The sequence below is a fragment of the Salminus brasiliensis genome, chromosome 7 (assembly GCF_030463535.1).
Source record: "Salminus brasiliensis chromosome 7, fSalBra1.hap2, whole genome shotgun sequence".
In the NCBI taxonomy this organism is placed as follows: domain Eukaryota; kingdom Metazoa; phylum Chordata; class Actinopteri; order Characiformes; family Bryconidae; genus Salminus; species Salminus brasiliensis.
Window position 1 is genome coordinate 41,588,414 of NC_132884.1, and position 19,717 is coordinate 41,608,130.

Consider the following 19,717-nt stretch of genomic DNA (forward strand, 5'->3'; position numbering starts at 1 on the left):
TGGAACAGATGATGAGGGGGTGGAGTTGGAGCAGGAAGGAAGGATCCAGACAGGAAGTTTCCACAAAGGATATTCTACCTAAGTCGCCCCACTGCTCTGTGTTCTGTGCTGTGCTACTGTACGCCATAATGAACCTTAATGAACTGTGCTTATAAACCCATAATCGGACATCTGATTCTGACCATTCAGCCCAGTGGGCCTCGTCCTCAGAGCTCCTCTTGTAATGAGAAGTCTTTAGTAAGGCTGAAAGACCTGACATTTGCATTCAGATAAACTCCCAGGAAGTGTGTTTGTGCACTCCGCTTGTTACCTTCCCCTCATAATTTTAAGATAAAGCCCTCGTTTCCAGGACACCTCCAGCCTCCTGCCAAACCCCGCGGCTGACTGATGAACCAAAAGTGAGGGAAAGTGAAACTTCTGAAATGCATAACATTCCCACTTCTAGTTAAACAGCCACCGAAGAAAGCTCGCGCTAACCCTTCAACCCGCTCTGCCGAGGCCCAACTTTTAATATGAGCAAAGCAGAGGGATCTAGAAGCGTCTCTTTTAATGGGGTCTTTCATGGAGGCACAGGAAGACGAACAAGCACTTTCATTCAGAGCCTTCCAAAATGCTAATGCCCCTGCTCCTTTTTTTATGGAGGTTCCCATGTCACGATATGGTCGAGGGTGCCTCTGTGGCTTCTTGCGTGTGCCGTCTCCGAGCTGCGGGAAACATGAATGTGTCTTCGAGAAAAAAAAAAAGTCGGATGGGTTTCCTGGAGCGGTGTGGGGTCTGGTGATAGTCCTCGCTTGTTTTGATGACAGTAAGCTTCTGCAGACTTCCTCAAAGGCCGGCATGCTCATTTCAGCCAATCAGCAGCATTCCAGGGGACGTCTGTAGACAACATTACAACTCATTATATTGCAATTGTAGGCGCTATGTGTAATTACCGAGTATTACGCATTCTTTTAGGGTGCAGTCATTGAAGATGATTAGACTCCATTAGTCATGTTAAGAGTTGAATGGACTTATTTTGGATATCTACAGCATATCTACACTGTCACGCGACAACCTTGTATCTCCCTTTTTTGCTATTTTTCACTTTTTGATGATTTTGACAGTCATTCTTATTATTATGACAGAATTTCATGATGAATGGACCAATAGAAATGCTTCAAAATGACTTGGACTGAAATCTTTTTACATTGACTTCCATTTTCCAGACTTTTTTCTGTCCTGCACCGAAGTGGTGGAACGAACTTCACCTGGGTGTCCGAACAGCAGAGTCCAACACTCGCAGTCCTCAAACCCAGACTGAGTGTGAGAAGTGTAGAGTGTGTGGAGGACGATGTCTCCAGACTGACTTTAAGTATTTAGTAGAGTCTAAGATTAGAGGATTTCCTGGAGCCTCTGCTGAGGGCTGTAAATGTAATGTGGAGAGAATAGTACACAGCTGATGTACAGTGGAGGGAGTTCCAGATACTGCAAATCTTACTTACACTTTATCATTTATGTTGTACATTTTTCATTTATATCATTTTAAATCAACGTGTAGACTGAACATTAATTTGTCAGTGTATTTAGAAATGGGTTGCCCAATATTTGTATAAGTCAACCCAACTAGTACAGTTTACAGTGTAGTGGTACACTTGGTGTCAATAGTACTACTACTACTACTACTACTAATAATAATAATAATAGTAATAATACAAATAATAGTATTTAAGCCCTTAAAATCTCAACTATATTACACTTAAGGCTTATTATTCCATAGCTACAGTGAGTACAACGCAGACAAGTGTATAGAGGTGTGTAATAAATGTTTGTGCTAGGGCTGGGCGATATGGTGAAATTACAACACCATGATATTTAAAGACATTTTAACAATACATGATATTTATCATGATACACGTAATTACAGACTAAATACATCAGTAGCAACAGATAAAAAAAAAAAACTATTCATACTATATATACTCTCTAACATCTGCTGCTCTTCATCTAATTAACCCAGTCTAATGACACTGTTAGTAATGAAACCTGCAGCTGATCAGTTTTTTTAAGCACTTACAATATCCTTGATATCCTTAAAAAAGCATAATGTGTATCACGATAACAAAATTGATCACGATACGATTGAATATCGTCATATTGCCCAGCTCTAGTCTGTGCCCAGCTGTGGGACAGGGGCTGTATTTTGTACATCCACTCTTAAAAATAAAGGTGCTACCATGGGTTCTTTGAGGGATACTGTATGGGAACCAGCTTTGCTCACAAAAATAAACATACGTGTGAAGAAGCTTTAAATGGGTAAAGAACCTTTTCATCCACTTCTTTAAACCTTTAAAACCTCAACAATGGTTCTGCCAGGGCATAACTCAAAAAAAGCATTTCACCACCCTTATTTTTAAGAGGGTACTTCTGTTTAGAAAGACAGCTAGTCCTTAAACTCTAAATTCAGGGCATCCCTAATTAGCCCTATTAGCGGCTATTTACCCCTCTTACATATTTACTTAATCAAGGCATCGGCCATGTCCTTTAAGGTCACCGTGTTTCAGTATAATCCCACCGGAGCGACTTCAGCTGCTACTTTTGTTTTGACTGAAGGGTGTTCCTGAAGACGGAAACCGAGACGCAGGTACCAGTTTGTCACCGAGTTCTCTCACACCCTGTAGTCAGGAGACGCGCTGCCTTGCACACTAATGAGCGAGCGGTGCGCAGTCACGGCAGGGGAAAGCCAAAGCAATTACGTCCTTATCTGAGGCTTTGCGAGGCCAAGTCTGACTCTTCTGACTCTTTCGGGATGAAATCCACAGACTGAGTGCTTCACTTCTGTTGGCCCAGATTCAGCCTTGCCCTTCCAGCTCTTCATAAAAATGAGCTTAGCAGGACGTCCTTTACCTTCAAAGAGCGAGATTCCAACCAGAATCTAATTTCCTACATTAGAAATGGTTGGCAGACTCATTGATACAGGACATCAAAGCTCCTGCGTGATCGCTCTGTGCTAGCGAATGGCAACCACCCGTAGAACAGGAGGACCTGGATATGGGAGTGTGTTTGTCTCTGTGTGTGTGTGTGTGTCTGTGTGTCTGTGTGTGTGTGTGTGTCTGTGTGTTTGTGTGTTTGTGTGTCTGTGTGTGTGTGTGTGTGTGTGTGTGTCTGTGTGTGTGTGTCTGTGTGTCTGTGTGTCTGTGTGTGTGTGTGTGTGTGTGTGTGTGTGTTTGTGTGTATTAAATATGACCAGATTTCAGAGGCTGCAGGAAGGCTGCTGTGCTGTTTTTTTTATAAGCGTATGCATTTGAAGACCCATGCAAACACCATAGCAACCACTCAGCAACTCCACAGCAACCACCTTACAACACTTTGTCACCCACATGGCAACCACTTAGCAAACCATAGCAACCATCTAGCAACACCATAGCACCCACTTAATTGCTTACATTAGAAATAGTTGGCAGACTCACACCGGAAAAGTGGGATGAAAAATCGACAAGACCATAGCAACTACCTAGCAATCCCATAGCAACCACGTAGGATACCATAGCAACTGGCCCTAGTAACACCCCAGCAACCACAGAGCAACTCCATAGCATCCATCTAGCCACACTATAGCACCCATATAACAACCACTTATCAAAACCATAGCAACCATCTAGCAACACTATAGCTTTCATGTAATTTCCAGCGTTAGAAATGTTTGGCAGACTCATGAATATAAGACACTCACACCGGAAAAGTGTGATTAAAAACAAAAACATAGACAACACCATAGCAACTACATAGGATACCAACTACTCACAGGCATGTAGAAACAGCATAGCACCTTTATAAACATTATAGCCACTTAGCAACACCATAGCAACCACCTAGCAGCACGCTGGCATCCATGTAATCGCCTACATTAGAAGCTCCTGCATGTTCGGTCTGTGGCAGCGTGTGGCAACCAGCGTGTGTAACACCACAGCAACTGCCTAACAACAACATAGCAACCACCTACAGAACTCGATAAAAAACAAACGTCCAAGAAATCACCTAGAAACACCCTAGCATCCATCTAGCAACATTAAAAGACCCACCTAACAGCCACTTAGCAACACCTGCACCCATCTAAGCAAGTATAAGGCAACCACCCGTAGAACAGGAGGCCATGGATTTGACAGTGTGTGTGCTTGGGTCTATTAAATATGATCACATCTTCCTCTATAGCATTTCAACTGCTGCAGTACGGCTGCTGTGTTATCTTCAAGGATATTGAGATAACCCGCTACACAGTGTATTGTTTTCTCGCTCCGATTCAGATGGATTGAATTTTCCTGAGACGACAGAAATGAAAATCTGACATCACCCAGACACGGACGGGTGGGCGGGGTGGGTTTGTCCCTTGTCACATTTCTTAAAAAGAAGCAGCTTCAGCAAGATTTGTCTTGTTCTGCCTCTTCACCCGAACAGCAGGGGGCTCAATTACCGTGGGTTAACATGTGAGAGAATTTGGGATAATATTTTAAACAGTGTATTTACCTCAACAGGCGGGTCTTTTCTGGTAAATGTCTTTTTTTAAATAAGGTGAAAGGCATGGATCTCACTCTTTTAGCATAAATGAATTTTCATGAGCTCTGTCTGGGGACTTAACCTATTTTCTATTGCCATCAACTTTTCTTATTTTTTCTTGTACTTTCCCCCCCCCCCGAGTTTCTCTGGAGACTAAATGCACCGCTGTTTTGGGCTTATTTGTATTGTTTGATGTTGTATTTAAAAAACAAACAAAAAAAAAAAAAGATCAGTTAAAAGCAACCGGGACAGGGCGTGGCCTGCCTACCAAAACTAACATTCTGCATTCTGCAACAGCTGCTCAGTACAAGCTTCATTGACCTTGGTCATTTACTTTAGTCCACGGGTCCACCGGAGACCAAACGTCCACTGGGTAGAAGGTCCATAGAGGACAAACGAGTTCCATAAATCCCATACGTTTCACAAAGTACAAAACAAAGCTGATGACCAGTATTGACAAAGTATTGACAAAAGTATTGGGACACTTGCTCTTTCATCGTTTCTTCTGAAATCTACTGTCCAGAGAAGAAGACTTTCTACTGGATTTTGCTAGAGCATTGCTGTGAGGATTTGATGAGTGTTGGTGAGGTCAGGATGTTGGAGATCATCACTCTACCTGATCGGCAAACCACCCAACTCATCCTACAGTACTGGATGGAGCTCCATCCATCATTCCAGTTCTTCCACTGTGATGTGATCAATGCCCACGCCTGGCACTAGGCATGGTTTTCTACTTTTAGACTTACAATTAAATTCAGTTATTCACTTTAGTTATGACCACGCCCAAATGTCCTCCTCTCTACTATTACAAGCTTACATGCCTACCAGAACTAACATTCTGCATTGGGCAACAGCTGCTCAGTACAAGCTTCATTGACCTCTAAGATAGAGGGTGACCCAGCACGCTGTTTGAGTATCTGGGCGCAAGCAAACAATCTGTTACACATACTTCTATGAGCTGTGGTTGGCTTTTCCAGCAGGCCAGGACAATATGCTCCTTTTGTTACTGTATGAAGATGCTGTTCCATAGCAGCGTGTATTGCAGCATGGCTTACAAGGCCCTGCCTGCCAGTCTTTTGTCTTGTCTAGTTCTTCTCATCTTTGAAGTCTTTGTCAGGGGTATACAATGTGTGTGCGCTCGCTATTCACACAGCAGCTATAGCGTGATTGCTCAGCTGTACACAACCAATAGACACGAGTTCAGTTAAACAAAAGCACTGTCAGAAGAAGATCCATCCATCTCTTCTGGCATTCGGATGAAAAGTCCTGGGAGGGATCTGGGAGAGTTCGGTCGCTGTAGAAACTGTGGAATGATAAGACACTCAGGGGTGTTGTATCTAAGAGGCCTGACCAGTAGCTCACTTTAACAGTACGGTCATTTTTGGATGACTTTAGTCCAGGGGTCCACTGGAGAACAAACGTCCACTGGGTAGAAGGTCCATAGAGGACAAATAAGTTACATAAATCCCATACATTTCACAAAGTACAAAACAAAGCTGATGACCAATATTGACAAAGTATTGACAAAAGTATTGGGACACCTGCTCATTCATCATTTTTTCTGCAATCAAGGGTGTTAAAAAGAGTCGATCCTGCTTTTGTTGGAGTAACTCTCTCTTCTCTACTGTCCAGAGAAGAAGACTTTCTACTGGATTTTGCTAGAGCATTGCTGTGAGGATTTGATTGCATTGAACAACAAGAGTGTTGGTGGGGTCAGGATGTTGGAGATCATCACCTTACCTGATCAGCAAACCATCTTTGACCCAATCCTGATCGGCAAACCATCTTTGACCCACCCAACTCATCCTACAGTACTGGCTGAAGCGCCATCCATTATTCCAGTTCTTCCCCTGCTATTAAATTCAGTTATTCACCTTAGTTATGACCACGCCCAAATGTCCTCCTCTCCACTATTACATGCTTATAATACCGATCCAAAATTCCTTCAACAGCTGAAACCACCCAGAACTCCAGCCCTCAGAGTTTCCCTTCCTTGCATTAGCCTACAGTATGTGTGGTTCACAAAGTAATGATAAAAAAGTCACATGAAGAAGATGAAGATAAGAAAATGTAACAATGGCTCAGAGGAATCTGGGAAGCTCCTCCCCCACCATTACAATATTCAGACTGTACACAGATCTGGTAGCTTTACCTTATTAGCATGTAACAGCTAACTACTGCAAAATCAATCCATTACAGTGTGGCTGTCTTCCCGCAATATCCCACCACAAGACGCCATCATACCCCATTGTTTACGGATCATTTCACTGGGAAGTGTCATCCTACTTCCACAAATGGAAGGTCAGTGTTAATGGTATGCAGACCTAATGACCAGTGCCGGCTCTAATTTCATGATTAAGCAACTGTAAATCCAGTGAGATTATAGCATGCCTGGCTCACACTTCAAACCAGGGCAGCCAATTCTGGCCTCGTTTACCACAGGCTGAATAGACCCGTACCCGTATCGAACAGGGGGGGTTGGTGTCCTTCAGTCGAGTCCCGGCAAATCTCCCCAGCGCACCATTAACTCCCATTCAACTAGCCTACAGTATGCACGCTGACCGCAGTCTCACTGACCCCACTCTGCCCTAGAACCTCTTCAACCCTCAGACCATCATCCATCACGCATGTTCAGCACTCTCTAATTCCAGCCTCACTCGCTTCAGCTGGCATTAAACCCTAGGTGGACAAAAGTATTGGGACGCCTGCTCATGCATTGTTTCTTTTGAAAACAAGGGATTCACTTAAACAGAGTTCAGTTCTCCTGCTTTCGTTGGAGTAGCTGTCTCTACTGACCAAGGAAGACGGCTTGCTACTAGATCTTACTAGAAGCATTGCTGTGATGATTTGATTGCATTGAGTAACAAGAGTGTAAGTGAGGTCAGGATGAGGTCAGGATGTCCACCTCACCCCCAACTCCCCAACTCATCCCAAAAGTATTGTATGGAGCTTCACCATCATTCCCAAGAACATAGTTCTTCCACTGCTCCCCAGCTCAACACTGGGGGGCTTTATACCCCTCTACTAGCCCACGTCTGGCATTAGGCAGCATGGTGCTGATAGGTTCATAATGTTTATCTGCTACAGAGAGTCCTAATCTATCGTCAGTACTTCTTCTCTACAGGGACTAGACAAGCTGTGTATCTGTGCAGCTTAAATTAGCTGAATGCATTCATTCACAAGGGTGTCCACAAACATTTGGACATGTTGTTGGTTAAGAGGGTGGCCGCAAACGATTCTCCTGATTCGTAATAATTGAGGCGTTTGCTTCTGCTTTCCAACTGAATTCTGCTCTCGTAAATAATGAATGCAGCGGATTGCCTAGGACACAATGTTTTGGCAGAAGGCAGAGTCTAGTCGCCAAATTGGAGCCTGAGGTGGAACAGACACCGGATGTTCTGCAGGGTTGCCAGTGGAGGCTCTTCGTTTGTGTTCTGTTTCTATCAGGGCATCAATGAATAATGCTGAATGAAAAGCGTTTATACAGTGTTTCATACAGATTTTCATATCAGTTAGATATTACGATGTGTGATGGTCATGCTTGGTCATGCTCAGTACCAGCGTACACTCTGACCTTCCTGTGGGGGGGTCTAAACATTTTTTTAAACTACTTTTACTTTATCTTTGGTCAGTCAAATCAGCTTGGTACATTATTTGATTATTATTATATATATTAATAATATTAATTTATTAATTTCTAATTTTTCACCAATTTAGATTGCCAATCACCCAACCCATGCATACCCACCCCCCCTCATCACACGCAACACCCCCGACACTAGTGAGGGCAAGACCAACACACGCCCCCTCCGACACATGCACAGCCAGCCACTCCTCTTTTTGGTCACCAGGCAACCAACCAATGCCCCTGGAGGGAAGCGCTGTATACCCAGCTCTTACGCACCGTCTAGCAAATGACGGCCGGCGCCGTGTGACGTAGGCACAGTGTGATGTGGGGAACGTGGGGGATAGCGCCATCTACCCACCCTAGAAAGAGCAAGGCCAATTGCGCTCTCTCGGGGCCCCGGCTGGCGATGGCTAGCAGAGTGATCGGGATTCGAACCAGCGACCCTCTGATCACAGTGACAGCACCATAGTCCCCCAGCTTTGAAGATTTTAAAGGAGACGTCTCAAATCAGGTGATGCTCAAGATTTTAACATCAGACAGTATCAGCATCTTTACCTGTTGGATGCGACAATACAATGCAGTTTATGACATAAAGTGTTATATAGTGTATTATATATAATACTATATAGGATCTATAATTTAATATCTAATCATTTATTATAATACTTCTGTAAGTCGCTCTGGAGAAGAGCGTCTGCTAAATGTCTTTGATGTAAATGTAAAGGTTATTTTTGATCGTGCGTCTAAAAGAAAGCATGACTTTGTGTAATGCGAGCGCACAGTTAAAGAAACATTTGATGTTGGGAATCTTCCCAAAGACCTTCTCAAGAGGGTTCCTCCTATGAGAACATCTCAACATCGCAACAAACTCTCGCCCACGCTCCGTAGAACACAAAGCGACACCGTTCACTTTGCCGGCTGCCGCTTTTGATGCGACAAAGACGCCTTTCCCATTCGGCTCTCTAATGCCCCGGCTGTCTTTTCAAGCCTCCAGAAAGATAACTCTCACCATGCCTCGTGTGAATCAGACATACGTGCCCTCCCTGAAAAACCCCTTTCAAGTGCCACACTCAAGCCTCTTAAACTTAAACACTGAGCTCCAGGAGGAGTTCCCATTGTCTGGGACTGTACAGGTTATCCAGGCTATCCTGGCTGTCAGAATGGAGATAGAGCCAGGGATAGGGATTCTTTGTAGGCACACGATGTTAGAAATAACAAGGGTGGAATTTGGCACAAGCTGTATCGGTGTCATCCAATAAAACAGCTTAGGTGAGATGTTTCACTTCTGAGACCAGGGAACCAGCACGTGGGCCGTAAAACCACAGGATAGCTCGGCGTCTTAAAAGACATAAGTGGACACTTACATGGTTATGTGGTCAAGTCTCGGGGTGGATATAAGGAAACTGCCTGCGCTTTGGGCTCACTGGGTTCAAAGCCACCAGATGTGCACTGCAGGTGCTGCTGTATAGTAGATCATGAGGCCGTGGGGGTCTCTGCACTGTAAAACAGGGCCACTACGGTTACAGGCGGTGTTTAGGAATACCTTGGGTTTCCTGGCCCTGTCTGAATTACTGGCTGCTATAAATGATTTCATGCTGATTAACATCGGGGTGGGGGAGCCTCTGCTGACCCATATATCAACGGACACTCGAACATTTAATGGACGTTTTACTGTGGTGGCTCGTACTGTTTAGAGGTGCCTGATAATGTTACAGCTCCTCACAGCAGGACTTGTGGGGATGCCTGTTGTTGGCCTATTATAGCACACCAAGGTTCGGTCACTGGCGACTCATTACTTGCAAAAAAAGTGAAAATAGTGTACACTACATGTCCAAATGTTTGTGGACACCCCTTGTAATGAAAACATTCAGCTACAGATGTGCAAATGTGCACACACACACACACACACACACAGCTTGTCTAGTCTCTGTGGAATGTGCTATGATTTGGGCTTCTATAGTGTGTATGTGTTAGCTTTAGCATTAGCCACATCCTGCGTATATGTGTGTAGTGGTACACACTCTGGACTGATATCTGTTGTTGTTGTTGTGTGGTTGGGGTTTCTATAGCGTGCGTGTGTTAGCATTAGCATTAGCATTACCCTCCACTCGGTTCTGGGTTCTTCAGGGCTGGTTTATAAACAGAGAAAGGCGAGCGAGCGGTTCTCCGGTTCTCCCGCTGGTAAAACAGAGCGTTTCAGTGAGGGTTTTAGAAAGGGTCAGATATTATGGTCTGTTTTCAGGTTCCACTGTAAAATAGCTCCACACTGCAGAACCTCAACTCCTTTATTTACCTTCTGAGAACGTCCACACTGCTGCTGCAGCCGGCTGAGGATAATGTCTGTTAATGATGCCTTAAGAACACCAGATGGCTCCAAGCACCATAGTAAAACAAAGACTCTGGAACTGGATTAGGATTAAAATAGCCAGTACCCGATCCATTAAATTATGCCTGAATCGAGCCTGATCCCAATACACTAGATCTAATACTAATACTACATACTACATACTAATCTTAATAGTGAGTTTGGCAGGTTGGTACTAACAGGAAGGTGAAGTGTTACTATGCCAACGTACATCACTGCTAGTTCTCCTGATCCCGTCAGTGCTGCACTTGCATCATTATCCACAATTTCATCTAATAACTGACTAGCTCCTCCCTTTCCATTTTGGATTACATTGCCCAGCCTAACCACACTTAAGAACCAACCAAAAAGTGGTTAAAACTAAGAAATGGAACTGGACTGGGATTAAAATAGCCGATACCGGATCCATTAAACTACACCTGCATTAGCCTCGATCCCGATCCACTAGATCTAATCGGGACATCCCTAACCAATACTGTAAGGTATGGACTAAATCTTAATAGTCATGGGTTCGGCAGGTTAGTAGTAACATAGTACTGGGAAGTGATGAGGCGTTGCTATGCCAACATATCATACTTCACTGCAAGTTCTTCTGCTCCCGTCATCGCTGCACTTGCATCACTTAAATCTTTTTTTAAATGACTATTCCAGATGTGAGTAGCTCCTCCCTTTCCATTTCACATTGCATTGTGGGATATTTGACCAGCATATTGACCAGCAAAATCACACTCAAAACCGACTCTTGGCCATTTGATTATACCCAACTTTGACACTTGGGTACACACTACACACTCGAAAACTAGCTAGAATTATCAATAAGTAGACAATTGGGACGCACCCCCAATAAACCCTAGTTCCTCTGTTTGTAGTGAAGGCTGCAGTAGAACCTTTTGTTTTCCGCTTGGTCTTTCAAAGCGAAAGTTTTTGCAATAAGGTGCCGTTGCAGGTAGCAAGTAATTAACTGACACAATCAATCCCACAAAGCCAGCAGGGACATTTGCATAGTAATGCAATTTCCCAAAACACCTTATAAAACACCGCCTGCAGGGCTCCGCTACCTGGCATCTCGTAATTAGCTGCAGGGAGGGAAAAGCTGCGGCTCTCTGAGAACAATAAGAGCACGTCTTTCCCACAAGCAAGGCCCCTTATATAGCTGAGAAGCGCTCGTTTTTATTTCGGTTAAAACGGAGGGAATAGTAACGAGGTTTATGCGTGTCAGTGTAAGCAGTAATTGATTTTCTCACTCGGTGTATTCTATTACATGCATGTGTGATAACAGTTCATAAAGCGCTGTTTACTGCTGCGAGGGGTGAGCAATCATTTATACGATATTCTCGCGCTTTCACAACATTGACTCATCTGAAGAATGTCGATTCGCTGCATGAGCGAGTGCTCTCTCCTAGAAACACTCACACACCCGTATACCACACTTATATTCACCCAGCATTCTCCACTCACAGCGCTCCTCAGCCTGCTGCGGTTGTGACTCGCATGCCGATTCGTATACCTTGTTCTTTCCTTCAAGTGTGGAGGACCTTTCAACGTTGGAGAGGAGGAGCTCGCTCAAGCGAGGCTGATCCTTGATGTGTTTTTTTTTTTTCCATTGCTGGATTAGGAGGTGTATTACAGCACAACATGGCCCTTAAAAAACGGGCCTGACCTCCAGCCACCCGCAGACATGGAGCCTCCAGCCTCGGCCTCATCTCTCCTTAAAAGGCATCTGCTAGATCTTGGTATCCTGGGCCTGCTACCCAGAATTAGCCTGTGTTTTATCTCATTATAGAGGAGGGGGGAGGAGAAGGCAAGATATGGACGCTTCCCAGAAGCATTAATCTCACTTGTTGGGAATCTGATTTTGCAGCACTGGAGGTGCTTGTTGCTGTAACGGTTTGTGCTCATTCTGCCTGGAGTGCTCTCGTCCTCTGGCAGGTGGGAAAGATGGTGGTGATGATCCGCACAGCACAATGCCTGCAGGGCTGCTCCATTAAATTACTATCGAACCACTTCAGTTTTGAGCTGTGTCTGTTTTCTTTTTCTTTTTTTTTTTTTCCATCCTGGCTCTCAACGGTCTGTCGCTCTAACCCCACTCAGACAGCTCTGAGCTGTAAGTGTATGCACAGAAGGTTTAGCAGGGTTAGGTTGCTACGCACGTCCATTCTCCTGAAAGACTGGACGGTTATTTTAATGAATTTGTCTCTGCGACTCCGTGTTTGTTCGCCACTCTCAATCGGCTTGTGTACACACTCAAAATACCTCTGGGGTCCAGACCCTCGGCTTTGTTGAGGCCGACCCCTGGGGGAAATGGCTTATTGATTTCTGGGGTAACATGATTAAAATGGGTTTCAACAGGACTCTTCATTTTCAACTTGTCAAGAGTACAAGTGACTGAACGGTGGAAGGAAGCTTGAAACGTGCTGTCTTTCGGAGTTAGCATGTTGCTAGCAATGATTTTCTCTTTGTACTTGACGAGCAGAGGCGGCTAAACAGCTTACACTTTTTTGGGGACATGTGAAAAAGGGGAATTCTAGTGATTCCACCAGAAGATCTGCATAATTCAGCTGTTCAGATACAAATCAAAGTGGTTTGGTGGGAAATTGCGGTCCAATCCCATCAGTGAACCCACCCATGACCTGACATGAGTTTTACAACCAATACTGTAAGGTATGGACTAAAACTGCACTTGCATCACTTGCATTTTTTTCAAATTACTATTCCAGATGTGAGTAGCTCCTCCCTTTCCATTTCACATTGCATTGTGGGATATTTGACCAGCATACTGACCAGCATACTCACACTCAAAACCGACTCTTGGACATTTGATTATACCCAACACTTTATATACTTTGTATATGTAGTATTGACACTTTTATCTATACTACACACTACACACTCGAAAACTAGCTAGAATTAGCAATAAGTAGACAATTGGGACGCGAAAGTTCTTGCAATAGGGTGCCGTTACTACCCATGACTTCTGAGTTTTACATGTAATGCTAATATTGCTACAATAGTGCTAAGTCCTATAAACATTCATTTTTTGGGGGGGACTATGTTGGGCTACACGACCTGCATGTATCCCTCCACCAAGGATGCATTCTATATAATACATTTTAGGCCTGAACCTTCTCTAAAAACAGTAGCTGTGTCCAAAACTGCGCCCTATTGACTATATAGTGCACTATTTTAGGATCTTGCCATTTTGTAGTGGGGTCCGACAATGTAGTGCTGAAATTTCAGTGCACTGTAACAATCCCACAGTGCACTACAAACTAAACTACACTACACTGCACTAAAAGAACATGGAAAACCCATAATCCATTGAAGTAGATGGTTTGGTTTGAAGATTTGTGCTCAGGAAGGCCGACGTTCACTACCTTCACTATGCACTGTTCTCTATAACTGTGCTGTAGGACACAGCTGGTCTTCAGAACCACTAGGTGTAATCACGTCCTGTGGGGGAGCTTTCAGAGGTTCAGACGTCTGGCCTCATTCACCTCCACTGTAACGGTTCTGACTGGGTACGTTCCTCTAGAACGGAGAGTTTGCCCTTTTCTGTTCCTGACCCTGTCTAGGTCGCCACCCTGTCGCAACTCCACTTGTTTTTGTTTTGGCTCCATGCCTGATCCCACTTCCCCTCCCTGGTCTTACCTTGTCATTAGTGTTCTCACCTGTAAGCACTCGGTCACCCCTCCTGTTCCAGGTGTTTCTGCTCTAGTCTGGTGTTCACATCCATCGTCATGCAGAACCTTTGTTTTAGGGTTCTTGGTTTGGTCTGCTGTCACTCCCTGGAGCTGTATTAGAGTTGTATTATGATGTATTATGAAGAAATTGTGACATTTGGCATCCATAATATTTAGATATTTTATGTAATATTTTACAGATTTTAATATTTGTCTCACTTTCAAGCCTTAGAATTTTGTTTAAGACCAAAGAGACCAAAAGAGACGTTCTCATGCTAATAGACTATTGTACTACAGTCACATGTATAAAGGACTAGAGACCCAGACTTGAGTAAAAGTACTCAAGCACTAAAGTATTCAACATTTTCTGTACTTAAGTACTGCAAAAAGTACTACTTAAGCACTGAAAGTAAAAGTACAGTGCTGTGTTCTATATAATATAATAATTAGTAGATACTGAATTAGTACTTATTGAATTATAAGAGGATTTAAAAATAATTAGCACTTAATGAATTAGTTACTGAATAGATAGTAGATATTAAATAATTACTACTTCTTAAATAATTAGTACTTAATTACTACTTTTGTAAATAATTTGTTGCTAAATAATTATTAGTTAATAAATAATTAGTAGATACTGAATAGATAGTAGATACTAAATAATTGCTACTTTACATAATTGCTATTTATTAAATGAGTAGTTGCTGAATAATTATTAGATACTAAATATTAGCAGACACTGATGAATTGGTAGATACTGAATAGATTAAAGGACCTAAATAATTAGTATTATTAAATAATTAAGTATCAGTGTTTCTATTAGTTCAGATGCTCAGACTGAAGGCCTGTCTCAGTTCCTCTGGCTGTAGTAGAAGGACAGGACTGTAGGAGACAGAGTTCATGAACTTCACGAGTCTTCAGTTCACTCTCTAAACAAACTCTCTCGCCCAAAAGAGAGAGAGAGAGCTGAGCAGACCTGACTCAACCCGCCACATACAAGAGCTTCATCTGTAAAACCAGTGAGGAGAGCAGCTCAAACCCCTGAGCTTCACTCTCTGTAAACTCAACTACAGCTGAAAGAGCTCAGGCCGTTCAGCACATACGAGTATTTGCAGGAGGTGAAGATGGAGGAGGTTCTTCTGGTGGTTCTTCTTCTTCCATCTGGAGATAAACTATCAGAGCTGTAGCATTAATGTCCTCACTGCAGCAGCGGAGCTCACGGCTCGATCGCCTGTTCTGCTCAATGTTGAGGCGGCTTCATCGAACCCGGTGACAGCGCCATCTAGCGCTCTGGAGGTGATAATGTGGGTTTGAAATAATTTGCACTGTTTTTATAACTGTAACAAGTAACATTGCAGCATGTAAACAAACAATGTAACAGAGTAAAAGTATTAAACTCATCCAGAATATGCAGTGAAGTAAAAGTGGAAGTAGGAGAAAAGAGTAATCCTCCAGTAGATACAGATACAGTATTTTAGTACTTAAGTACAGTAGTGAAGTAGTGTGTAATTGTCCTGTAATTGTACTCTAGGTTAAAAGTGACTTTTTGGAGCTGAAAACTCAGTTTTCTCTGTTCACTGACTAAAACGTTCACTCTGAGGTGAATCTGGACGAGATCTTGTGTTTGGTGCTTGTGCTAGCATCAGTGCTCCCACCGCCAGTGATGTGTGTGCAACAGACGCTTGTTTGCACGAGGCCTACGGCGGGGAGGCTAATCAGGAAGACTGATCACATGACGGTTGTTGCCATGATCGCAGGGGATGCCATCTGTGATCGAGCCTGCCAGTAGAAAGTGAGGAAGAGAGGGAGAGAGACAGAGATAAACAGACAGAGAGAGAGAGAGAGAGAGAGAGGGAGAGAGAGGGAGGAAGGGAGGGAAAGAGGCGACAGGAGACATCGCCCAACTCTCACAGGATTACAGTCCTCCAAACTACCGTATCGCACTCCAAGCGCGAGCGTCGTGCTTCATTTTCACCCCGTGATGTAAAACACTTCACTTTCTGCTAACTGGAGTAGATGACAGCCTTTTTGCGAAAGTGCTCCGAGCGCACCAAAGAGGCAACCGCTATCTGTTTCTGTGCGTGAGTAAACTGTAGAATTAGGGCCGGACGTGTTTGATCCAGTGGTAAATTGCGGCCTGTGTGTTGCACTCACCTATAAACCCGACTCTGGAAACAATTTAGAGGCTATTAAAGTGTCAAGGCTAATGGGCAAATGCATATAAACAACCACGATTGAGACTCGGGTGTTTCAACAGGAGAGGCATATGGCGTTAGAGTTCATGAAGAGTGCCCATCAGATATCCGGTCATTATGTCATGTGTGAGTTGCTTAGATAGAAACAAGCTGTATGTTTGAAGCCCTGAATGGAAACACCTGCTGAATGAGCTGGATAAAAAGCCAAGAGAGCCAAGAATGGACCAGCTTCTCCATACTTTATGGCAATGTACCATGACCAGCCCTTTGAGCTTCAAGTACGGCTCGGCTCGACCCGCCATCCTTTAAGATCCACGGAAGACGAGCGTCCAGACTTTTTTCTGTCCTGCACCGAAGTGGTGGAGCGAACTTCCCCTGGGTGTCCGAACAGCAGAGTCCAACACTCACTGTCCTCAAACCCAGACTGAAGACCCTCCTCTTCTGAGAGGACTTGGGTGAACAGTAGAATGGTCTCCATACTGACTTCTGTATTTAGTAGAGACTAAGATTAGATGATCTTCTGGATTCTAGTCTCTACACACTAGCTAAGGGTATTTTTTGAGTGAACAGTGTCACACTTACAGCTATAAGGGCAGTGGTGGCTCAGCTCAGGTCAGAGCTCCAGGCTGTCAATGACAGGGTTGTGGGTTCGATACCCGGGCTCGGCAAGCTGCCACTGTTGGACCCTTGAGCAAGGCCCTTCCAAGGCCCACCCTCTCTACTCCCCGGGTGCTGGAGTTGGCTGCCCACCGCTCTGGATGTGTGTGTGCTCACTGCCCCTAGTTCACTAGTGTGTGTGTGTGTGTGTGTGTGTGTTCACTACCACAGAATACAGTGACAAATACGTTCACCTTTAGCTTTAAGTAGAAACCTGCTGTGTTTTTTAACTGAACGATAAGCTTAACCCCTTAACCCTCCAAGGCTTATCACACACTTAGGTGTATTACTCAGTAACTACAGGGACTTCTGCAAAACTCTGCAAACTGGTGAAGCTATTCTCTGGAAATTACATTTTTGGCCTGCTGATGAGACAGAGATAGTGATAACAACTGATATGAATTATTTCTGACTGTTTGCTCATTAAACAATCAAGGATGTTCTCATTACAGTGTGGATTTCAAACACAGTCTATTCTTATATTACAATATAAATAGGATGAAAGTTGTTGCAGTTGTTCCTACAGCCTGTTTATCATGTGTGCCACCTTTTATACCTTTTACATTGTAATTACTTATGTAATCATGTACTTTAACGATAGCTCAGGTCAATTCTTCTCTGCTTTTGTGATGGATTATATTGAATTAATTCATATTTGTGTGATCTATATCTGAAAGGTTTCATTCTGGATAATATATTAAATATTACACGCTCTGTTATTTGCTGTAATAATAACAGTAGGGGCGTAAGTGAAAGCCAGTTTAACATACTAAAAAAAATAATCTGTAATTAATGAAGAATTTGTAGCTGTGTACATTTTGTTGTAGGTTGATATGAAGTATTTTTGACTGAATATTGAAACGATTGGGGAAATTCTCTTAAAACTGCAGATTTTTATTATAGATTTTATGTAGATTAAATTTTAATTTAAATGTAATAAAAGGTAAAAATATTTATTTGATCCATATTTGAAGAGTTTCATTCCAATAATGCATTTAATAATAATATGCATACAGGTTTTTAAAGCCTGTGTTCCCTTTAAATTACTGATATGTTGACTAATTGAACAAATTCTGTACATTAAAATGTATTAAAATATAAAAGTATAAATATAATATATATAAAGAATATAATAAATTTAAGGTGTAATTTGTTTTGCACTTGCCATTTTAATGTGCAATATGTTAAACAAAGATACTGAACAGTTACTTCAATGCTGCAGAATTGTGTTTTTGTAGTTACAAATAAAAACAATCATTTGACCACGGGTGCCCAAATTTTTGCATAAAATCATACTGGCATTTTAATTAAAGCCAATTTAACATGTTAAAAAATAACTTTGGTTTGTAATTTTTAATTTATTTATTTCAGAATTAGTCTTGGTATCTTTATAGGGTGGGGTCCCTTGACTCCCACCCTGATTCTATAACCAGTCTACTGTCATATTAAAACTGGAGCACTAAAAGTTAACTCCAGCGTTGTTAAAGTGGACTACACCCCCCGCCCCCTTACCCCCCTAGCTGTGCTACAACTTTGGAAGGTTCTCAGATGTCTAATCACTGTAGGCCGGATTAGTGAAGAGCCAGCAGGAGCCGTTCTCTCTCGGTCTGGTGAAGCTGGCCTTGTCCTGCTGCTGACCCTTTGCCTCCCGTCACCCACTCTTCATCCCTCAGCCTCAATCAGCCTAACTCAGAGTCCAGCTCTAATGCTGAAGCATAGATCAACCAGACAGGATGGAGTGGGTTGATCAGGACCCAGGTGAGCACATTGTGCAGGTTTGCATCCTGGCCTGAAGGTTACTGGGAGGTGAGTTCCTGTAGAGGGGAACACCTGTGCTCCCCTGCCTCACATTTGGCTGAAGGATATGTTGGTTTTTGCAAGAGATGCGGCTTTTCTAACCTGCAGGGAAACCTGAGATTGACTGACCTGAGACTGTGTTGCTCAGAAAACCTCTAAAGGCTAGAAACAAGTCACCTCACTGAGTGACCATTACCTAATAATGTTTAATAGTGTGTCAAATAATTAAACAACATATTATTTTAACCTCTGATAATATGGCTTAAATAATATGCCATATTATTTCAGTATATTTACTTCATTTAGAACTATGTAGAATATGATTTCTTGCTCTGATTTTCTGACCTCTATTAAGCGTAATGCAGAAACTACTGCAAATTATTTCATTTTAGTTGAGCATATTCTGTGGCGTCCCACAAGGTTCTATTGTAGGGTCTGTGGAATTCATACAGAACTGCAGTTATAAGTTGTAGGGGTAAAACATGTAAGTGTGGGCATATGTTAAGGGTTTAAGGAGTTAAAATAGCACTTCAGTTTTGGCACCCAATGACCACTAAGCAAGCCGTCAATTGGCTTTGGCTTGCTGATTGGCTTTTACCAAGGATATATAAACAAAAAATGAAATAGATATATAACATACTGAACATACCACATCCATGGTGACTTTGTGGTGTAGGGCAGCTACTGCTGAGTTTTATGAATCTCCCCCAATAGGAATTAACGGTAAACAGTCCTTTGCGACCCTAATCAGAATGAGGCTGAAACTGGGTACAAATACAGTGTAGAAAACAGGCTTAAACTGATACAGTAACAGTAACTGATTACAGAGCATTTTTTATTGAGTTAACTCAACCTAGTTTAATCA